At 41.7% G+C, this 22,930-nt stretch overlaps 1 long non-coding RNA gene across 1 annotated transcript; it reads left to right on the top strand.

Moving 5' to 3' along the window:
• The first annotated feature begins 20,490 nt into the window (after positions 1 to 20,490).
• Positions 20,491 to 22,095, top strand: LOC141598412 (uncharacterized). Its single transcript, XR_012523494.1, has 2 exons — positions 20,491 to 20,983; positions 21,499 to 22,095. It is a non-coding gene; the product is annotated as an uncharacterized LOC141598412 (long non-coding RNA).
• Positions 22,096 to 22,930: the final 835 nt, after the last annotated feature.

Consider the following 22,930-nt stretch of genomic DNA (forward strand, 5'->3'; position numbering starts at 1 on the left):
ATTTGCTTGCCCTCTTTAAAATTATAATTTGTTCGTACACTTTTGTTGCGTTGTAAAAATAAATGTGTGAAGAATAAGAATTTTCTAAACTTTTATTATTCTTATTACTCCCGAGCTATCATTATTTGAATTCTCCGCATTATAACTGCAGTAATTCCTTTAGCTATTTCTTAACGTTAAATACAATTATGTAACTTTTATATTTTATTTTACTCTTATAGATATGCCAAAACTAAAAATGTCGTGCATTTGCACGGGACCTACCCTAGTTGTTTATAAAAAAAGCTATTTTGAGCTGCCTGCTTGTTTTTTGGGGAGTTACAGATACCAACGTTTACAATGTTGCACTTGTTGAGGTTGTTGGTGTCACACCATATGGTTCTTCTTTCTTAATTGCTAGTGTGCTGCTTCCTTCCGAGTTGGAAAAAGATTACACGTGGATGTTTGAGAGATTATGAGAGCTTCTCGAGTGTACGGGTGCATCTGTTTCAACCTTTGTCACCGATCGGGAGTTGGGGTTGATCGCCGCTCTTGAGTTCGTTTATCCTCGAACTCCTCACCTTTTGTGTCGTTAGCATTTGAACCGTGCTATGGAGAAAAAAGAATTCTCAAAGAAACATTTGGTGTGGTACAAAAATATTATAATGGACAATCCAGAAAGTGGTTGGAACCTAGTGATCGATGCAACTACCGTGGATGAGTTTCGTAGCAGTTGGGAAGCTTTTAGTAACAAGTGGAAGGAGGTGGCGATTTATGCGGCGAAAACATGGGGTAAATACACGAAGAAGTGGGTAATTCCATCTTGGAAACACGGCCAATTCCCTGGTTGACTTCGCCCTTTCACTTTTGAAGGCTTGGTTGAAAAGTGATAACCTAAACCTTGATACTATGTTGTCCAGTATTCATTCAATGCTTGAATCTCAACACTCCAAAATTAGATATGAGCTAGAACAATCGAGGAGTAGGCCGCAAATTGGAAATCGTGTATTTTCATTGTTATAAGGAAATGTGTCTATCAAGGCCATTGAGATCATGGAAGCCGAAATTAAGAGAGGGATTGAGCTGGGGATCGGGTTGGAAGACCGATCTGGATGTGTTTTACGGGTTACTCATGGATTACCTTGTGCTTGTGGATTGATTTAACTGCAAAGAAGGGGTAAGAATGTCCATCTTGATGACGTTCACGAGTTCTGGATCGGAGGATCTGGAGTAGGACAATGATGATGCAATACCCAAGAACAATAGTGATGAGTTGGAGGAGCATATAGAGGAACCGCGATCTAGTGACTCGGCAAAGAGGAGGGTACTCATTGAGAAAATGCGCGAAGGCCTTCATCCGAAGGACGAGGATGTTCGTCCACCTCCTGTTAGAGAAAACCCCAAGAGGCGATCGAGAGGTTCTACTACTCGGAACAAGTCGGGTTTTGAGCATGCAAAGAAGAAGGACGGGACACCTACCACAAATAGAATGACAAATGTTCAACATACGGTGGGTGATTTTGATCAAGGATCGACAAGTGCACCATTGGAAATTAGCTACACTAAGGGACTATTGTCAAGTTGGAGAAAAAAAATATGGGGGTCCCGGAATAGCTTTTGAGTTTTTTTGATGGTTAGGTAGATGTTGGTATGATGGTCATTGTGGTTTTCGAGTAATCTCGAATGCTGCACGGGGTCGAGAAAGCGGCTATATAGTCATGAGAGAGTGGCGTGCTAGGGAGATTAGGGGATACGATCTCTATAAGAACTTTTTTGGTCATTCATGCATGCCAAATAATGGTTTAACCGTATATGAAAACACCCTGAGGCACATTGAATTTTCCGACAAAGGAGGTTGTGGGAGTGACCATTGGATGTTTGGGGAACATTTGTTTGTGTTTGCATCGATGTTTAATTGGAGTATTTGTGTCATTGCCAAAAATCAAATTGGAGAAGTCCGTTCTTGGCAATGTAGTACATATTTACCCCATGAGCTCAACTCAAAGTTTGGTGGTATACGGTGTTTTATGGATTGTAAATTACCATTACCATTGGATTTGATTGCATTGTAGAGGACCATCGGAAGAAGTACCGATGCCTCCGGTCGATCTATTTTGGGATGGGGAAGAGACCATTCTGTTGCACACTTACCAGAATTGTACAAAAAAAAAAACTTCGATAACTAGCATATATCTATGGGAACGACACCTAGAGTGCGTCGCCAAAGAGGGCGTCAAACAAGAGATAACCTAGAAGCCGCGAGGAAATTAACTTTGATAATGTTTTTCCACTTTGATTATGTCAATTTCAAATATGTAATCGTTTCAATTTCAAGTATGTAGCCATTATAAAGTCAAACATGTAACCGTTTCAATTTCAAATATGTAACCGTCATAAATTCAAAAATGTTACCGTTTTATATATAACCGATATAAAATCAAACATGTTATCGTTTCAATTTCAATATTCAACCGTTACAAATTCAAAAGTGTTACCGTTATAATTTCAAAAATGTTACCGTTACCCTATTTCTTATAAATACCCCTTGCTATATCCATTCCAATCATAACAACCCATCTCATTCACCATTATAAATCCTGATTTCTCAATCCAATCCATTCACAACAACCGAAACAATACCAAAATGATTACAAACGCTCAAAAAATCACAGTGTACCAACGAAAGATTGAATCCATCATTTTGAATTTACCAAAATTAGTGGATCGTCTTTAATTAGTCATCCCAAATGTCACTGTATATTACTTGCTTGAAAATGAACCAATTGGCAAGCTTTGTATCATCTTAGCCGGGAACTCTGAAAATGTACTAACTCCTCCAGTTATTGATGATGCAGAGTCTCTAGCAACCTTAACAGAAAATATGTGGGAGTATCTCATGTTGCGAAGTGATGTCATTACATATTTTGAGCGCATACTGACCGTGCTCGGTTACGCAATACTTTCCGATTTATGTGCTGGTAGAGTGTTCAACCTCGGCAACGAGAAACTCGACATCGTTTATTTCTATGATCAATATGTTGCTAGTCAACCTGAAGAAATTGAGGCTGGAGACGATCTAGAAGATCTAGAATCGTCATCTTCATCAGCGGAAGATAATTAAGTTGGATTTTACATTCCAAGTTAATTAAGTTAAACTATGTTTTAATTAATTAAGTTAAACTATGTTTTAAGTATGTTTTAATTAAGTTGTAATTTATGTAATTCCATTAAGTATGTTTTAATTAAGTTGTAATTCTCTTAATTATGTTTTAAAATTTATGTAATTCCGTTAACTATGTTTTTAAAATATATTTAATTCCGTTAACTATGTTTTTTTATTAAGTTGTATTTTAAATTCCGTTAACTTTGTTAACTACAAATAAAAAGTGCTAAAATTACATAAAAAATATAAAATATCCATACAAATTGATAAAATTAAATAAAAACCAAACTAAAATAAATAAAAGTGAAACAAAACAAAATAATTCATTCTAATACATAACAATACAAACAAGCAAATAAAAAACACCCTACACCGTTGAAGCATCATCATCATCATTATCATCATCATCATCATCATCATCTCCACCATCATCGATCCTGAAATACTGCTCCTTCTCATTCACCAACGTCTCCACATAAGGGGTGTCAATGGATCGAGTTCGGATCAGGTGAACCTACATCCGTCATCCATCTGTCGTTTTAAAATCTCATCCAACCCGTCCGTCATCCATGAAACTTATCATCCGTCATCCATCCATCCGTCATCCACGGGTGAAACGGGCGAATCGAGTGATAACGAGTGATTATAATTATTTATATATGTATACGTTTCATGCTAAAAGATGATAAAATTTCACTATAAAAAATCAAGTTAAGTAGCCTTCTTTATTTGCTCGAATTCAGCCTTCTAATAACGAGCTTTATTTTTGGTAATTAGAACTGCTTAAAGCGCATACTTAGCACTAGGTCTGCTTGCACTATTGTTGGAGGACACATGGTTGACAATATCTTTCGATGTGGTAATTGAGGTTACTGAAAATAACAAAAAAGCAAGAAACATATATACTGACATAATTGATATAATTGAATATGAGTGCTTTATATTCTAAAAATGTATTATTTCTAATCTTCTAAAAGAAAAACTAATAATTTTGGGTGATGGATGGATGAAGGGTGAGAATAATTTACACCCAACCCACCATCCGTTCATCATCCATTTCATCCATCATCCATTCGACATCCATTTAAATCGGGTTTTCATCCGACCCCTATCCCTACTCCTTCTGTTACACAGCCGGCTTTGCCGGTTAAATTTGTTCCTCCTCCACCCTTTTTGGCGCCCGAGGTCATGGACCAAAAACGTCGTGACGGTCTTCTTCTTGAGATGTGCATCAGACATGCTCGTATGAAGCGGGACCAGGCACTTGCCTTGTTTCCTCTATACGAGTATCACATGCGAAGAGGACATCCTGTTCCAGACGGCTGGCCACACCCTTCTTTCTACCTGTACCCGGCGAAGGGGTACCTACAGCCTGAGAGTGAGGAGGACACAGCAGAGAGGGAGGAGAGGGTACGAGCTGACCTCGCTGCTGGAGGTCGTCAGAGGAGGTAGGAGCAGGAGCAGGAGAGGGATCCTGACTACACGGTGGTTGACGAGAAGGAGGGTGACGAGTAGCTACTGGTCTACTCACTTCCCCAGTTTTCTGGCTGGTTTGGAGAAGTTCGCTTATTTTGTGAGTATTTCTGCTCTTTTTATTTTTCATCTCCTTTATTTTATTTATTTATTTTTCATTCATTTATTGGTTGTTTTATCTCATTCCCTGTATATATACTGCTGGTGTATGCTGAAGAACAACGAGAGCGTTCTCCGTTTTGGTTTGGGGAGAGTATTGCATCATTTGAGTCTGCATTTGCATTTGTTTTGCATTCACGTTTATTTTTCTTGCTTGCATCGTACTTTTACATCAAAAAAATAATAATAATAAAAAAAAATAGAAAATTTCGAAAATTACAAAAAAATCACGTTTCATTTAGCATATAGGTCGAGTCAGAACGGTAGATTTCCATGATGATATTGCACTGTAACTTGTCATTTTTCTTAAGCCTTGCATCAGGTTGATAGTTATTAGCTTTGTCATGCGCATAGTTTACGAGTTAGTGTCAAAAATACAGCTGATCATATAGACTTGACCTGAAAAATTGGCAAACTACTTTTAAATTTCTAAGTTATTAGAGCCGTATAACTGGTGTCATTCATGACCAGTTCATGTAGGAATTTGAGAGTAGTGTACTCCTTGCATAACATGTTCATCAATTTGTACTTTTATAACATTCGATTGCTTTTTGCTTGCATACATTCGGGTTTGTGGTCGGTGTCACACGCAGGGAGGTGCTTGCAAATTTTCCCTTTCTTTTATTTTCACCCATTTAGCTCCACATTAGCCAAACTTAACCTTTTGACCCATAATTAGCTACACCCAAATTAAGTCTGCCTGTCAAGCTAGTTTACTGTATTTTTGTGGTATATTTCTCATTGATGTGAGTTGGCTCATTCTATTTCATATGGAGTTGGTAGAAAAAATAAAAGAAAGAAGGATATGTTGAATTGAAAAGAAAAAAAGTTGTGAAAAAAGAAAAAAAAAGTGAAAAGAATTTGGGCAAGAAAACGAGAAAAGCAGAAAAATGAAAAAAATGATGAAAAAGAAAAAAAGGATAGACCGTATAAAAAAGAAAGTTTGTGACAGTCTTACTCCTCCGTTTTATTTATATCTTTTTGAGGAGATTGTGTATTGGTTAGTGAGTTTTGTGCCAAAGAAGGGCACTTGTGTTTGATTCCATAATCAGCTGAGAATCAGATTTGCTTAGTATGTTCTGTTTAGGTGCTAGCTTGACGCTCTACCTCCACTTTATCTATAACTGTTTTGCCTTTTCTTACCTGTAGCCTCACTTTCCCATAACTATTGTAAGCTCTCGGCTGTGACGGACACTGTTTGGTTGGAATGTATGTATGGTAACTAGAATCGTCTATCATTTTTGTTGCATGCATGTCTATGTAGGTCGTAGTTTAAATGAGTGACTGATTTCTCTTCTTCTCTTATACATTTATACTCACCCTTTGCTTCATGAGAGAAGAGTGACCCGTGAGAGTCCGATTTTAAAGGTCTTGCAAGGTCGACAGGTCAGCTTATTTATAGACACCTACAACTTGTTTGCGCTTGACTGTTGTAGCTATAATTGTTAGTTTTGATTGCATTAAAATGGTTTAAGTGGACAAGTTATAGCTAGCTCTGAGTTTTCATATTCGTTCCATTAGTTTGCATTTAGTTTACTCGAGGACGAGTAAAGATTCGGTTTGGAGAGATTTGATACGTGCAATTTATATAGTCTTTTTAGTCTCTTATTGCACGCATTTCTATGTCTTTATCATCTCTTTGTATTGCAAAATGCCCCCGAATCGGCTACTTTGGTTCGTTTTGTCTCATTTGTAGGAATGGACCTTAAAGTGGCGATATCGTAACTTTTTCGTTCCTCTTAGCATGCATTTTAAAGAGATGGAGATTTAGCGCAGATTACCGTACCTCGGGAAGCGTGAAAGAGGTCCTTGGATGCTAACCAAACGAGTCAAGGCTGTTTTCAGTGGTTACTTGCTCGATCGAAAGGTTTTGTGTTCGATCGAGTAGTTTTGACAGTTGAAGTTGTTCGATCGAGTCCCTGCTGTACTCGATCGAGGTGAGCTATTTTGGAAGTGTTCGATCGAGAGCCCTAGTTGCTCGATCGAGAAGAATTGCTGAGGAATCACTCGATCGAGAAGGATTAAATGCCTCGATCGAGTGGTTTAGCTAGTTACACGGGATTCTAATTTCGTGTTAGGTTTATTTATGTTAATAAAACGCTTCCCTATATAAAGGAAGTCATCATTAGGTTAGAGTAGATCTTAATCACGCCTTAATACACTGCTTTACTCTTTATTACTGCTGCTACTCTTCTCTTGCGACGTTAACTTGTTCTTATTGCCGGATTCGTTTTTTTGTAATCTTTCTCTAATCTTTACTCAATCTAATCTTCCTTACTCTTAATTAGTTGTTCCATAATTACTGTTTAATCGTTATCATTAGTTTATGCAATCTTATTCCTTTAATCTCTTTATCATGTCTTGCCTTAGCATATTTATTGTTATTGTTGTTTATTACATCAAAAGCATGAGTAACTACTCCCCTTTATGTTAGGATTAGGGGAGCCATGGTAGGAAATTGATGAAGTCATGAATAGCTTAGACGATTAGTTATGAGAACTGATTTATAGCAATATAACTGTAATAAGTTTAGTTGAGTGCACGTTTCTAAACCCCTTAATCTGGTTAAATTCGCTCCTGGATCGAAAGATTGGAATGAACAGACCTACTATGAACAGTAGACTACCCTAATGAGGACGAAAGTTAAGTTAGTTGTAATCTAGGGTGGATAGCGGACCAAAAGGACCTTTCCCTTGCCCTTCTCACAATAGATCGTCAGGACTATTTATCACTGAGTTAGTGAACTTCCATGGTGAACCGAAATCCTGACATATCTCTCTTTATCTGATCATATTCTTTGCTTTTCTTGCTTTTATTGCTTTTTCCTTTATTTCTCTTGCCTTAGACCTTCAGTAGTTTAGAAACCAATTTAAAAACCCCCATTTGTTACCAGACAGACTTAATTAACAGATAGATACTTTAGCCTCCCTGTGAAGAACGGCCCTACTTACCGCTGACTTCTATTAGTAGTACTTAGGTATTTATTTTTGATACTAAAACGACGGTATCACTAGACATATCCATAGGTAGTAGTAACCTAGAAGTTTATTTCAGTTAGACATTAGATTCAGTCAATTTAAGAATTACCTTCTCACTCACTTCTTTTTTCGATGATCGGAGAATTTCCTTTTTTCTTGTGGCAAATAACCTTAGACCAACTACTAGGATGGTCACCAATCAAATCGTCTTCCTCAGGAATGATCGCCATATCTCGCTGCTCAATCACCATGATTTTAGTACTGTATTTCGATGTTTAGTACCTAAATCATCATTAGTCTTCTTAGTCCCTGTTCTTTTGGACTTAAAGTCACTTAATTTAAGTTCACTTCAGATCTATAAGTTTAGTTTAGTTCAGTTCAGATCAGATCTTATAAGTTCAGTTCAGATCCTATAAGTTCAGTTCAGTTCAGATCCTATAAGTTCAGCTCAGTTCAGATTTTATAAGTTCAGTTCAGTTAAGTTCAGATCCTATAAATTTAGTTTAGAAAAGTTATATACAAAGTATTATTTTTAAAACCGACGCAAACACATTTGACATTATTAATTATTCGATACATATATACATTATTATTTTTAAACCAAAATTATAACTCTTCTCATTATTTTTTATCGTTATGTAACCGTAGTATAATGTATGAACAAATCAATGTATATAAAGCGAAAAAATGTTATTATTTCACCTTGTGTTTTAGAGTATATTTTCTTATCAGTGTTCTCTCTTGGTTGCCCATTAATTTCTTGTAAAAAAATTGTTTAATCTCAATAAAAGTTTGCGTTTATAATAATAATAATAATAATAATAATAATAATAATAATAATAATAATAATAATAATAATAATTGATGGGGCATATTCTGCACCGCTGACCAAGTCAACACATTGAGCAAGGTCAAAGATATCCACAGCAAGTCAACGACTTATACAGCCTGGCCGATGCAGCCCATCGGCCTGTTAGCCTGGGTCCCGGCGTGACAACCTGCCAGCCGGGACACATACCCGCGTACTCATATCCAAGACCCCTCGGCGGCAAGCCAACACGGCCCGCCGGCCTGCCATAGGTATCTCGGCCGAGGGGCAGATCAGTCTTTCCACCTGCTAGCCACTTGGCCACTTGGCCACTACGTGACAAAAGGTGAAAGCCTATAAATACTCCTCAACCTTCATTGAGGAGAGGATCCCACAACTAAAACCTAAATACACTATTCATCTGGTAATATCTCCCTTATCTCTCTACAATACATATCTAGCCAAGTAACACAGCTTAATCCTTTAAGTTTACTGACTTGAGCGTCGGAGTGAGTACGCTTGGCACACAGCCAAGCCCTCAGTTCGTTCATTGTTGCAGGAGAGGCCAAGAGGGACGATAGAAGCAAGAAGGTTTCAACTCAAGACATTATTCTACAAGCCACGGGTGGTAACTAATAACTGCTCTGGAAATTACACCCGGAACAATTGGCGCCGTCTGTGGGGAAAGAACACTAGAAGCTGGTCACATTCATTCCCAAACAAAAAACAACAAATCAACAAAAACCCACCCAAAAAGCTAAGAAAATGTCGAAACAACAAGAGGTATTCGTGACGGACGAAACCGAATTTTACCACGATGATGTCGTCCACAAATCTGGAGTCGAGCAACCCTCCACCGGCGGGGTAATTCAACCAGAATTCGGGATGCCAATAATACCCGACACACCGGTGCCAGCCAACCAGGTCACCATCATGGGACAGGTGGTTGACGTAGCAAAGCTGAAGATGCTCCTGGACCTAATCAGTAATACGCCCGCTCACACTGTCACGCCGACAAGAGCGGCAGAAACTGTCCAGGAGGCTAGAGCCCAAAATGTGACCCCGAGAAATTTGAACGGGGCACTAGGAGAAGCCGACCCAGCCAAGACGCCGGGGGAGCCCAAAGTGGGCGCGGTAGACCTGAGTCCTTCCCACACTCGTGGGAGGACAGCGTCCCCGCCACACGAACGAGGCTCACCCCGAAGGAGCCAGAGGAGTCCGACTCAGCAGAGTTGGAGAAGAAGTCCAAGTCGAAGAAGGAGCCCCTCCCGCTACGGAGGGAGGAGCCAGGCTAGGGATGCAAGGAGCCGGTCGCCGCGTGTCGTTCGACACGTGGTTGGCACCCCTCAACGCCTACGTCTTGGAAGTCCCGGTGCCGCATAAGCTCAAGTTGCCACCCGTCATACAAGGGAGATAGTGATCCAGCCGACCACGCCGAGGCTTTCGAGTCTTACATGTCGGTATGGGAGCAGCCCGATGAGGTGCAGTGCCGAATTTTCCCAACAACTTTGCATGGGATGGCTCGGAGCTGGTACAAAGGGCTTCCCGACGGCTCGGTGTACTATTACGCCGATCTAAAGGATGCTTTCCTAGCCCAATACTCTTGTAACAAGAGAAGAGCCGTAGAGACATCCGACCTCCCGACTATCGACGAGAGGGGGCGAGTCTCTCCGGAGCTATGTGAAGAGGTTTGATGGAAAGGTCCAGCAGATTCGAGAAATTAATCCCGAGTTGGCGGCTTTGCGGCGATGAAAGGCCTCCCAAGGGGAGCCTTAAAAACGAGCTCATCAAGAGCGGAGGCTGGGCTTGAACGCCGCCGAAAGTTGGCCGACCAAGCCATCAAGGTAGAAGACTATCACAAGACCTGGGTAGATCCCAGCGAAGCCGAACACTCAGAAAAGAAGAGTCACAGGCAGGACAATCAGGACGAAGGACGCCGCGACGACAACGGTTCGCGGTCCGATGGAAGACGCCGTGAGAACAATAGATCACGGTCGGACAGATCCGACCGGAAACAGGACTCGGCGGGCGCGGATGGAACTCGTGAACGTACCATCGAGGCGGTATAGTGAAAAGACCCCTCTCGTCGTATCGCCCGCCGAGGTCTTCGCCCGAGCAAAAGCGAGGGCCGAAGTGGGAGAGACCCCAAGCCAAAAAGTGACGGTGACACGAGCCGATCGTGAGTACCACGGCCACACCGGCCATCTAACCAACGACTGCCGCCATCTGAAGAATGCCATAGAGGAACTGATCCGAAAGGGAAGTCTCGGCAAGTACGTTGCAAAAGGTCAAAAGACTAACGCCGGCAGTTCAGATAAGAAGTCCGTCTTCGAGCGGATAGGAGTGATTCACGTCGTCATCGGTGGCAACGAGAACGGAGGGTCCACTCATGGGCACAAACGACACCTAAACGAGCTGTACCAGGCCATCAACTTTGTGCCCAACTCAGGGATCCCCCCCGCAAACATCCCCGACATGACTATCGGAAGAAAGGACTACGAAGGGGTCATCACCCCTCACAGCGACCCGCTTGTAGTCAATTTGGACATATCCAACCACCTGGTCAAGAGGTGCCTGATTGACACAGGCGCATACACGAACATCATGTTTAGAGAATGCTTTCTCGGCCTCGGCTTGAAGATCAAGGACTTGAGCCCCGCACCAACCCCTATACAGCTTCTCCGGAGCCGGCCTGGTGCCGTGGGATCAATCGGACTCCGGTGACGTCGTTCGGCGAAAAGAACGCGGCTAAAAACGTCCTAGCCGAGTTCGTGGTCATTGACGGCTCGTCCGCCTACAACGTTCTCATAGGCCGAGTCACCCCGAGCGAGGCCGACGCAGTGATGTCCATCGGGCCCTAACACCGCCGTACGTCGTCTCGGACCGGGGGAAGCGCATAAGCTCGTCTCCAAAGACGAGAAGGATGAGGTGATCAACATCCAGATAGCCGCCCGAGGATGCAACATGCAATCCCTCAAAGAGGCAAGGAAGTCCGAAAAAGGAAAAAGCCCGTCCTTACAGCAGGAAGGCGACCTCATGGATGCAACTAGTGGCTGACTGGGGAAGGGTACCTGTGATGAGCCATTAGGGCATTGGCAATCTCGTAGAAATTTATGTAGCTGCGGAGGTGCCCAAAATAGCTGTGGACACCCCAACGCATGTTTTTACCTAATGAAAAACCATCCAAGCCTTCCATTAAAGCAAAATTTTCGCCAGCTATCTATCAAGATACCGACGCCGGCTCACACTGTCATATCGACAAGAGCGGCAGTCGTTGCGAAGACATTAGCGCCGTCGCAGTCACCCCAAGTAGTAGACGCCACTAGCCACCCCAAGAGGTAGACTCCGTCGCAGTCACTCCAAGTGGTAGACGCCACGTAACACGCTATCAAGATACCGACGCCGGCTCACACTGTCATATCGACAAGAGCGGCAGTCGTTACGAAGACATTAGCGCCGTCGCAGTCACCCCAAGTAGTAGACGCTACGGCAGTCACCCCAAGAGGTAGACTCCGTCGCAGTCACTCCAAGTGGTAGACGCCACGTAACACGCTATCAAGATACCGACGCCGGCTCACACTGTCATATCGACAAGAGCGGCAGTCGTTGCGAAGACATTAGCGTCGTCGCAGTCACCCCAAGTAGTAGACGCCACGGCAGTCACCCCAAGAGGTAGACTCCGTCGCAGTCACTCCAAGTGGTAGACGCCACGTAACACGCTATCAAGATACCGACGCCGGCTCATACTGTCATACCGACAAGAGCGCGATCGTTACGAAGAAATAGAGCGCCGTCGCAGTCACCCCAAGTAGTAGACGCCACGGCAGTCACCCCTAGAGGTAGACTCCGTCGCAGTCACTCCCACGGTCATTCCGACAAAAGCGGCAATCTCCCTCGTAAGGCGGATACCGCGACAGTAACGGCCATCGCACACTACACTCGAAAAAACAAGCGAAGTGTCTTGGAAGCGTTGAAACACAGTTGAGATACGCACTCTAAAACGGCCCCGGCTAAGTCGAGGCGGAAACAAAAGGGGCGCTCAATTGGGAATACAGGAAGACAACTCTGACAAAGATGAGATAAAGACCTCGGCCTGGCCGAAGGCGAAGAAATGAATTATTATTAGAAGATGTCACAAGGTTACAAGTAAAAAGAATACAGACGACGGCCGTCCACACAGGGATAAGCCGAAACGTAGCCTACAAAAGTTGTACAAAAAAAAAAAAAAAAAAAAAAAAAAAAAAAAGAAGAGATAGCGGGGAGGAAGGGCTGAGTAATTGGCTCCCAAACAGCTGAAGCAGATCTGCTGTAAACTTGTTCTCATCAAGCAGCACATGGCAGTATGCGAGGAGCTGAAACAGATCTGCTGCAGGCTTGCTCACCTAAGCCTGTCGCTGCCTGCCATCAGTATCGGTAGCCGCATCTTCTTCAGCAGGCAAACCAGCAGCTGTTTTAGCAGCCTCCGCCTTTGCCTCGGCATCCTCAGCTGCCCTCATCCTTGCGGCTTCTTCCTTAGCCACCCTAGCCCTCTCAGCCAGAGCTGCTTTCTCCGCGGCCGCCTCCCTCTCCATCTTCGCCTTCACCGCCTCCTTGGCCTTCTCCACCGCGGCATTCTCTTTAGCCTCGAGCTTGTCATCAAGCAGCGCTTCGAACCTGCCCCACGGGAAGGAACCATCCAGAGGGAAGAGCTCCCCGATAACTTCCCTAGCAGCATCTTCGGCCAAATCCCGGAACTGGGCGCACAGTTTGGGGAGCATGACGGTTTGGAGCATATTGATGTTCACCTCCTTTTGCTTGATGATGGCCTCTTTGCCCCGAATCACCTCCGCCTGGGCCTTAAACAGGCCCTTGTATTCATCCCTCTGCTGGAGACAGAGGTCAGCACGCCTCTGAGCAAGGCTACTTTTCTCCAGCAGCTTCGCAGCCTCGGCCGCCGCAGACTCTGCCTTAGCCCTCTCAAAGAAGGACCTCCTTTTCGGCGTCCTCCCTAAGTTTTCTCTCGGCCCGGGAGCGCCTTCTCGGCATCTCCCCTAAGCCTCTGCTCATTGAGGAGCTCAAGCTTCGCCGACGCAGCCACCTGCTTAGTGGCGTTACGCTCATGAACAGCCCGAGCCACGGCCTTCTCTTGCTCCCTGAGACGAGCACCGGTAGCCACGTTCCACCTCGCCAGCTCCCTAATCAGCTTCGTGCCCTCCTCTATAAGCTCGGAGACGGAAGCCTTCTGGGATGAAGGGACGGTGGTCACAATTTGACCACTAACCCGCGGCTGGGAGACGAAAGCCTTCTGGGATAGAGGGTTGACGGCGGCGCCTTGGTCACCAACTGCGCGAGAGGACCCCACCGCACCGCTGCCCGCGCGAAAAAATGACGATGCGGCTGGTCTGCAGAAATTCAATTAAAGCATCAGTGTCAACATTGACTTACCAGAAACACCTAATGGCACGGCTAAATTTAAGCCACAAGCTAGATAGGTACCGTGTTTGGCCTTCTTGGCCGGAGGAGGCACTTCCTTGCCAGCGGTAGAAACTGTCCCTCTCCTCTTACGGATAAGGGGAGATCCCTCCGCGTCAGAATCCCCCTCATCGGGAATGTCAACAATATCCACCTTCTTGGGGGAGGGGATGGGAGCGGGAACCGCTGTCGACGCCGTTTTCCGCGTCCGACGCACTACGCCGCTAACAACCCTTGCCTGCGCCTCCTCCTTGCCCAAGGCCTTCAGCCGCTGTTCCATAAGGTCATTCGGCGACGTCCTGCGATCATGGGCTAGAGCCTTGGGATGCAAGTTAGCAACGGTTTTATCTTTGTGCAGCCCCATTCTCCGAAGAAAGTCCTCAGATAGGTCCGGTCCAAAGTGGTCTGCAAAAGAAACGAAGCAAGAGTCAAGTAGAGGAAATAAATCAAGGTCCGAGAAAACAGGAACATTGAGAGCGGTGATGGGCCTCACACCGACCCCACTCACCCTGCGCCAGGGCCGGTATGAGGCCAACATAGCAAAGCGGCTCATCCTGAAGAATGATCTGCGTCGGGGGGATCCATCTTTTCGGCATCCCACTCTTGTCCACCTCGAAGAGCCTCATCGCCAGCCTCTCGTCCTCCTTCAGATGGACCCTGCTGGCATCCATTTTCAGATGTTTCCGGGTGACCCATCTGTCATGCTCCGCCCTAGTCTCACACCGCAAATTAACCTGGTCTTTGGAAGGAGCAGGCGCGGATAGTCGTCCGGCACCTTAACGTACACCCACCGACCGACCCCGCCAATCCTTGCAAGAAGAGAGTTTGTCGACAGAGACATAACCCTGCTCCGTTTGCACACTATACCATCCGACGCGCGGCCGAGATCGATGGTTTAAGATGATGAAGTCGGCGGAATAAATTCACCGTCGGAGCCTCTCCCTTAAAGAGACAAAGCCAGACGAAACCGATTATGGTTCTCATGGCCAACGGGTGCAGTTGGGCAACGGCAACGTTCATAGCCCTAATTATGGCCATAACATACTCGTTCAACGGAAACCGGAGCCCGTACTCCAAATGTCTCATGTACACGCCGGTGTGGCCCGGTGGAGGGCAACAGACGGGATCGACCCTCCCGGGGACAACAATTTCATATCCCCTACCAAAGAAAAAATGGCCCTCGAAAAGTTTCTCGCCGGAACAACTGGCAAACTTATGGGACCAAACACGGTCAAGACCGATCTTTGAGACATAGCCGTGATCCATGACGTCTTGTCTCCCCTCACTAGGACGAGATATTTCCTCCTCCTCACCGAAATCATCACCAAAATCACCACAAGAATCTTCATCCTCCCATTCCTCCAGAATTTGAGGATCAACTTGAGAGAAGGAGACCTATGACCCTCCGACACGGGCCCACTAGGTCCAAAGATCGCAGAAGACATGTTCACAGCAAATTACTAGCAAGGAAAAGAAAAATTCGTTTGTTTACCTTAAAAGGAAAAAGTGCTCGCCGGATCAAATACTCTGAAGATTGGAAGAAAAGGAAGCCCTTGAAAGTTAAAGAAAGATGAAGATTTTAGGAAAAATTTGAGAAAATAAAATGGAGGCAAAAATCACGGAAAAACTGCCCTATTTATAGGGAAAAAGCCCATAAAGAAGGACCAATCAGAGCGCAGCCCATGAAGCGACAGCCAATCAGCGAGCAGACACGTGTCGAGCATGCAACCACGGAATGTCAATCGTCGCAACAGTTAAGCGTCAATCAATGCAACAGTGACCAAGCGTCTCCAACACGCCCATTCACATCTCTTCGTCTATTCATCTCCCTCAAACAAATTCCTAGGTATCTGGTCACCGCCGGCCACCTGATCAACCAAGCCAGGGAGCACCGGCCGGGGGCAATCAAAATCAACCGGCACTCTCAGCATTGGTCTCGGCCAGCCTCATGTTCTTTTCCACATCGGATGCCCTTTACGCATCCATGTGGAGGGGGGATATGGTATACGGTACGGCCCAACAAGAGCCACGCCGATGCAGAAGAAGAAGCCGATACAGAAAAATTTTCTGAAAATACTTGTGCAGAATATATGCTCAACGTACATCGGAGCCCATACCACGGCATAGACTACGCTGGGGGCAAATTGATGGGGCATATTCTGCACCGCTGACCAAGTCAACACATTGAGCAAGGTCAAAGATATCCACTGACAAGTCAACGACTTATACGACTGGCCGATGCGGCCCATCGGCTGTTAGCTGGGTCCCGGCGTGACAACTTTGTCACCGGGACACATACCCGCGTACTCATATCCAAGACCCCTCGGCGGCAAGCCAACACGGCCCGCCGGCCTGCCATAGGTATCTCGGCCGAGGGGCAGATCAGTCTTTCCACCTGCTAGCCACTTGGCCACTTGGCCACTACGTGACAAAAGGTGAAAGCCTATAAATACTCCTCAACCTTCATTGAGGAGAGGATCCCACAACTAAAACCTAAATACACTATTCATCTGGTAATATCTCCCTTATCTCTCTACAATACATATCTAGCCAAGTAACACAGCTTAATCCTTTAAGTTTACTGACTTGAGCGTCGGAGTGAGTACGCTTGGCACACACGGCCAAGCCCTCGATTCGTTCATTGTTGGAGAGGCCAAGAGGGACGATAGAAGCAAGAAGGTTTCAACTCAAGACATTATTCTACAAGCCACGGGTGGTAACTAATAACTGCTCTGGAAATTACACCCGGAACAATAATAATAACAATAATAATAATAAAAGTTGCGGTTTTATAAAAAAAAAATAGTAATAAATAATAATAAAAATAACAACAAGAACAAGAACATTGATAATAACAATAACAATAACAATAACAAATAATAATAATAATAATAATAATAATAATAATAATAATAATAATAATAATAATAATAATATTTAAGTTAAATTAATTTAAGTTAGTTTAAATTCAGATCGTGTAAGTTCAGTTCAGATCTTACAAGTTAAGTTCAGATCCTATAAGTTCAGTTCAGTTCAGTTTAGATCCTATAAGTTCAGTTCAGATCCAACAAGTTCAGTTCAGTTCAGATCCTATAAGTTCAGTTCAGTTCAGATCAGATCCGTTTCAGTCCAAAAGAACAGGGCCTTAGTATTGCGACTAATTTTTGTCTTCTGAGTATTGCTTTTAGTACTTAACTTATCATAATTACACGATCCGATAATGACTCGACCCTACAATGACATGACCGGACTAAGCAAATCTATCAGAACGACCCGATCCGACAATCACTCAAACCTGATCTATAAATTGACCCAACTGTAAGCGACTGAAACCAAACCCGAACGCATAACTCGCTATGACCTAACCCGACTCGGATGACCCGATTGTTACCTCTAACTCTAACCATCAAGCCAACGCCTTCCCATACCTAATCATTCTTAATAATGTATTAAACTTGAAAGATTGGGGAAAATGGGATAGGGGGCAAACATTCTTCCGCATCCATTCGCCTCCCCCAGGCCCCACCCCATAAAAATAAACAAGTTCGTCACTAATTAGCAACTTAGACTTATAATTTGCAACGTACAAGCGTACACATGGTCTAGGTAGCACCGACACGGACACGGACACTGACACGACACGGACACGCGATACGACATCTCATGAAATTTAGGACACGGGACACGTCATTTAAATTTAATAAAATATATATTTTATATTTATTTATGTGCGATTTTATTTTTGAAAAAGTATTTGAATATTAAATTTAAATAAGTGAAGGTAAAACTTGACGTTAATTATAACTCATTCTCATTTCCAAAACCAAAAACTAACTTATAATCAATCTATTTCGACATCTCATTACTAGTCTAAAGAACATCATTTACCCCTAATTCAACTTATTTCCCCACCAAATTCAACCATATAACAATTCACGCCATTTACCTTAAATTCAACTTGATTCTGTTTGAAGGTGTGTTCAAATACCATGGACACGGCTCAAAATACCATGGACAAGTGTCGGATACGTGCTCAAATAAAAGATGAAAGTTAGACACGGCTTTACAAGTGTCCGACACGTTTTGACGTGTGTCCGACGAGTGTCGCGTCCGACACGGGTGTCCGACACGGGAACGCCTATTAGGAGGAGTGTCCGTGCAACCTAGCACATGGTAGCTATTTAATTATTTGGTTAGATTTTATTTCCGACTGAATTTTAGTTAATTACGATAGCTTACAAAGTGCCACACAATATTAAGAGAAATCGTATAGGATTAGTCTCTTCCTCGCACTCGGTTTATTATTCCAAATTAAAACGTAAATCTTTTTTTAAAGAGTAAATTAATAATTACACCCTTTTATATACCACTTTTTTAAAATTACTCCCTTATGAAAACTTTTTAATAATTTACTCCCATAAAATGTTATCAGGTCAAAAATTACACCCATTTCTATTTTCAGGTGAAAAGTGTTTTAATATGACGAAATTGCCCCTAGATCAATATTTAGACATCCCTCAATTCATTTTTAATTTTGTTCCTATTCTACCAATTACAACTTTTAACCCAAAATTTTTTCCACAATTTCCCCCCTAATTTACTTCTGTTGTGAATCAACTTGCTTGAAGAATAAGTTCTAGGATTTAAACTCAATTTCCCCCCTAATTTACTTCTGTTGTGAATCAACTTGCTTGAAATATAATTTCTAGGATTTAAACTCCAATTTTTCTGGATAATGCTCAATCTGAAAATGTTGAGGACTTCGTGGACCGTCGTAATACTATCGCTCATTCTCCTTACTGAGACGAGAAGGCAGGAATGCAGTTCCCCTTTTGACATTTTATGCCCAAAAATACCGGGTTTTTGTCATCTGGGCATATGAGCTTCTAAATAATGTCCGCTCGTTTCGTGTTCCTCATGTTTGGTTATTGAGTTGATTTCAATATACAACTGCTGGACAAAAACCACACTATTCTGGTTCTAGTATTTTAATTTAATACTCCATAATAAACTTGTAACAAATACATTTTCTAATGTGTAATGTGACTTTGATTGATGCCCCTTGAATCCTTGATTGATGTCAAGATGACAAAAAAACCCAGATTTATGTGACTTTACAGAGGTAAGGAATTTGATGATCTATGTCGGAGATATGGTGTCAGCGACGAGTGGTTGTGGCCGGATTCTGGTGCTGCTGGTGGTGGTAGATGGGATGAATCGAAAGGGATAGGGTGGTGAGGGCGGTCGGCGTCTGAAATCTAAGGAGGCAGGAGAAGAATGGAGGGAGTGTTAGTTTATGGGTTGAAGGAGGGAGATGAAATGGATTGAAATAGGGAGGGGTAGTTTCGTCATAAAATTATACTTTTAAACTGAAAATCTGATTTTTGACGGAAAATGTCGTCTGAAGGTGCAAATAGGTGCAATTTTTGACCTGAGAACATTTTATGGGAGTAAATTATTAAAAAGTTTTCATAATTTTAGAAAAGTGGTATATAAAAGAGTGTAATTATTAATTTACTCTTTTTTAAACTATATATCTGTAGGTATTTGATAACAAGTGAATAGAGATAATATTACGGTTCAACGGTACTATAGATTAAAATTATTTCCTTAGTAAGTCAAGAAAAGGAAGGATAAAAGGACATGATTACTTGACTAAAAAAGATTAATATTGTTGGGATGTTATGCATTAGGAAGCTTCTATAACTTGGCATTTTTGATTTTCTACCTTGTTTTTACAATCCACTTGTAGGACATTTTTGGATCATAATGTCACCAAACATCCAAATTATTTTGTTACATATACTACTATAATTCAAGCCGTTTCAATTGTTATTCATATTTTGCTGATTATTTTCTAAATATTTTTCACTTAAATTAGATTTAAATAAGTTAAAATATATTTCACAAAGTAACCGCAAGTCTTTCAATATACAGACGACACTAATGCTAGTAGCATATTACACGTTTAAAATGGATCTTGAAACTATGTTAATATTACCGTCACTTAGTTAAAAGGGTTTGTGCCAAGATAGTGCGATCACCTGCGGATTACAAACATTCATTAACAAAACATCTATATATTAGTACAATAATAAAAGCATAACATCCGATTGTTTGAAAATGTTTCCGTTTTAAGGTGGCATCGTTTAATATATGTAACGTAGATGATTTCGAGTTTTACCTAATCTATATAGACATCATTCATTCATTATTTTATCTTTATTACCGATAATTTTTTTAATAAAATATCACTCAGACCGACCGTTTTATGAGTCATTATTATTTGAAAATATATCGAAATCACCTTCTTACTCAGTTTATGGAGCTAATTCCATTTTACAATTAATATTTCATACAACGGTCTAAAACAAGAATTTATCCTCCGTAATTAGTATGGTAGAAATTATTTGATCAAATTATTGGAGCGCCCACTGTATCAATGACCTTCAACTCTTTATATAGTACTTTACAAACTTATAATTATCACAAAACTAATCTCTCCTAAAAAAAAAAGAAGAAGAAGAAACAAATGTGGGTAGAATGGGTGAAGAACTCTTCGAAATCCCCAAGATTCTCCAACGACCATTTTCACCAAAAAACGACATCGTTTTCTTCCATTTCACCCAAACTCTCTGTCTCCTTCAAAGACATTGAGTCCATCCTTAACAATTCTCCAAAATACCCTTCAAGCCCACTTCACAAGCACTCCATCTCCTCCTTCAACCAACCCGAATTGACCTCTCAAATCAAAACTCGGAAAATTCGAACCCATTTCTCCCTCAAGGATGTCCAAACTCTGTTTGCGGAGCCTGAGAATCCGACCCGGAAACACGCGTCCATATTCCACCGGGTTAGAGCATGGGTCCACCGTCAGGCCCATAACCAACATCCGCCTCCCGACTCGGATAACAGGGTTGTGGTGTACTACACTAGCCTAAGGGTGGTGAGACGGACGTATGAGGATTGTAGGTAAAGTTACGTTTTACTCAAAGATTAAAATGTGTTACCCTTGTATGAGACAGTCTCACTATAGAATTAATCAACCATTACTAAATCATGTTGCAGTCAAATCAAATACGTAAACATGATACAAGTTCTGAAAATTTTCTCAAATGGAAAGTAATCTTCTTAAAGTAGAAAACATAGATTTTCTTTTAATTTCCATAATGTCATGTCACATACTCCATGTTACAATGTCACACATTTTGTACGAGTTGTACCCAAAAAAAGTCTTATTATAATTGGCCAACTACATTAAATAGCATTAGGATTTGTTACGGTAACATGAAAATTTTTCTTAGAAGACATTATTTTAATCATAGGTTTACGTTTTATATTTAAAGATAAAAAATGATTGAACGTAGAGTATATTATGTTTTAATACTTAAAATTTCTTCCATCTAGAGGAATTTAGAAAGGTAAAAAGATTATTGTAAATTAGTTAAACAAGAGTACAAAATAACTTGGGAAGGTTTGCATTGCAGAGCTGTTCGATTGATCCTGAAAGGGTACAGAGTTCGGATGGACGAGAGAGATCTATCCATGGATTCCACTTACGTGGAGGAGCTAGAGAAGATAACGGGATCAAAAAGAGAGAAAATGGTGAAGAAGTTGCCAAAGGTGTACGTGAACGGCAAGTATATTGGAGGAGTGGATGAGGTGAGGCGGATGCACGAAAGTGGAGAACTGGTGAAACTGCTACAAGGTGTACCGGTGGTGGCTATGGAAAAGGGTGGTGTCAACGGTGGCGGATGCACCGTGTGCGGCGGGGGTAGGTATGTTGTGTGTGAGTATTGTAATGGGAGTCATAAGGTGTATGTTTGTAAGAAGGATGGTTTTAGGAGTTGCCTAGTTTGTAATGTTAGTGGCTTGGTTAAGTGCCCTTCTTGCACTTCGGTTGTCTTTTAATCTTAGCCGCAAAATTCGGGTTCAACTTCACTTGCTATTATAAAGATTGATAGAGGTTTTTTTTTTTTTTTTTTTTTTATTTATTTTTTTTTTTTTTTACAGAGGTATTGTATTCCGTTGTTTTCGATGCTGTAAACAGTCAAATTTTTGTTACATTATGGTTAATTTTGTTAACATGGACGTTATAAGGGATGATTCGGTATTTGTTTATCATTTTTGTATGGTATGGCGTTGGCTATATGTGGATACAATTTTTTATTAAATTTAATAATTTCTTTTAAACATAACAAGTTAAGGTTCTGGTAAAACGAGTTGAAAAGGTATCTGAAACCTGAAAAAATATCTGAAAACTGAAAAGCTAACTGAAACTTAAAAAGGTATCTGAAAACTGAAAAGCTAACTGAAACCTAAAAAGATAGCTGAAAATTAGGAGCTGATAAGCTGACTGATTATATAAAAAAAATATTTGCCAAACTAACTGAAAGGTAGTTTACTTTGATAAAATGACGTACAAGGATATAATAATTATTTACTATATTATATATTGAAGGAGTAAAAAGGTAATATAACCTAGAATCAGATATCTGAAATCTAAAATGCTACCTAGGTAGCATTTCATTTCAGGTGACTTATTTAGGCAAACAAACTACTTGTCAAACACAGCCAAAAGAATAAGCTACTTGAAATTTTTGACAAAAAAGTTACTTTAGTTAAAACAGGTACCTGAAAAAGCATGCCAAACAGAGCCTAAATGTATAATTCCTAAAAATAGTCCTACTTTTATGAAGTTCATGCTAAATACTATTTCTATTTTTAATAATATTTGTTTTGGTTATAAAGATCAACTAGTTTTACTACCCGTGCAATGCACGAGAGTTTCATATTTTTGTCATTATGCATTCTACTTCAAAGACATATTATTGACTAAAGCGGCTAGAAAAAGAAATTTGTATGAAATGGTAAGTTTTCGCAAAATATTTTGCTTAGATTGCTTATAAAAACTTTGAG

This window comes from Silene latifolia, chromosome 9, assembly GCF_048544455.1.
Source record: "Silene latifolia isolate original U9 population chromosome 9, ASM4854445v1, whole genome shotgun sequence".
In the NCBI taxonomy this organism is placed as follows: Eukaryota; Viridiplantae; Streptophyta; class Magnoliopsida; order Caryophyllales; family Caryophyllaceae; genus Silene; species Silene latifolia.